Source organism: Vespa mandarinia, chromosome 21 (assembly GCF_050613455.1).
Source record: "Vespa mandarinia isolate Hongniang chromosome 21, ASM5061345v1, whole genome shotgun sequence".
NCBI lineage: Eukaryota > Metazoa > Arthropoda > Insecta > Hymenoptera > Vespidae > Vespa > Vespa mandarinia.
Window position 1 is genome coordinate 1555001 of NC_140830.1, and position 1790 is coordinate 1556790.

Sequence of the window (1790 nt, forward strand, 5' to 3'; positions counted from 1 at the left end):
TTATTAATGTAATTTTCATTTATTAAATTCTAATCGTTAGATACGACCCTAACGTCATTCATTTTATCTTACGACTAATTGATTCGATTACGACGAATAATAATAATCGTTTCTCTTCTTCATTCTTCTTCTTTTTTCATCTTCTTTTACTCTTCTATCATTTTTCTTTTATATCGATCTTCCATTAAACATTGAAAGATATTAAATCCCGATCGATTCGTAAGTTGTAAAATTTCAAATGATCGTCAATATAAAAATTCACAATTACAACGATAACTATGACGAATCAAGTTTTGATAGGAAAAATGTTTATAGAAAAAAGAAAAAGAAAAAAAAAAAAGAAAAAAAAAAAGCAAAAAGAGAGAAAGAAAAATAAAAAGAAAATTACAGAGAGTATAAAGGTAGAAAAGAACAAAACGAGAAAGAATAAAAAGAAAAAGCATGATACCGATATTTACGATACCGTAAGAGATTTTCACATGGCGTTGGTTCGTGGAATGAAATCAGATAAGACGCCATGTTGGGGCACTTTCGTGTCATCCCAGGCGGCCAATCAGCAGCGGGGAGGGAAGCCCCTTTCGCACCGCTTAAAAGAGGAACGGGAGGTCGAGGGGAGGAAGGGATATGAGGGTTTGAGGGGTTTGAAGGGGTTTGAGGGGTTCTGTGGGGGCTGGGGGAATGAGTTTTAAACTCGTCCGGGCTGATCCGCTGTAATTAGCGTTGGTGATCACTGGCGCGGCTAACTCGTTCGTAAGGATGCCCCTCAAATCAGAAACAAAGGCGGGTTCCTCCCATTCTCCGGTTTGAAGTCGTCGTCGTAGTCGTCGTAGTCGTCGTAGTCGTCGTCGTACTCCTCCATCTCCTCGTCCCTCTTCTCTCCTCTTTCCTCAAACGAAGCCTTCTCCTTGGGCCGATTATAGGCCGGAGAATCGATACCCCCGCGGGATTTAATCTCCTTAATCGGTAATTATCCCCACCCCTTCTATCCTCCACCGACCTCTTCTCGTTCGGTCGTACCAGAAACCGAAGGGATATAAAATTGGGTTATAGCCGACTGAACGAACCTCTCATCCTATTCGAATACCTGCTCAAAGAGAGATCTGGTCTCCATTAAAAAAGAGGAGCATACCGTTTCTTTCTAATGGTATAACGTGTCTCTTCTTTATTTTCTTAAACCTTACGGTTACGAGACGTTTTAACCAGATGGAAATGGCCGACCATCGGATTTATTCCGTCGATTTATTCTTTTTTTTTTTTCTTTTTTTATTGTTTTGTTTTATTTTCTTTTGTTTTCCTTTAAATAATAACAAAGTGTACGATAACCAAGTCGCGTGTTATTCGATAACACGATCATTTCGATTACTTTATATTTTTAAATGTTTTCTTCTTTTTCTTTTTTTTTTTTTCTCATCTTTAATATTATTTTTTAACACGATGCAATCGTACGACCTAATGTTGTAACGATACAATTTGAGAGGAAAAAAAAAAAAAAAAAAAAAAGGAAAAACACAAATAAAAATTTACTCTAAAAATGTTTGCAACAATTACAAATATCATATTTCAATTTTTATTCGTCGACTTCGATCGACGTAATCACATAAATGTTAACGAGTGTTAAAATAATTAAAATCAATTTTAAATGCAAAAAATAATAAAAATAATAGATATAAAATCAATATATATATATATATATATATATATATATATATATATACATATATATATATATATATAGATCTAATGTTGAATATCATTTTCTTTTTCAATCCAAATATGAATAATTTCAAACT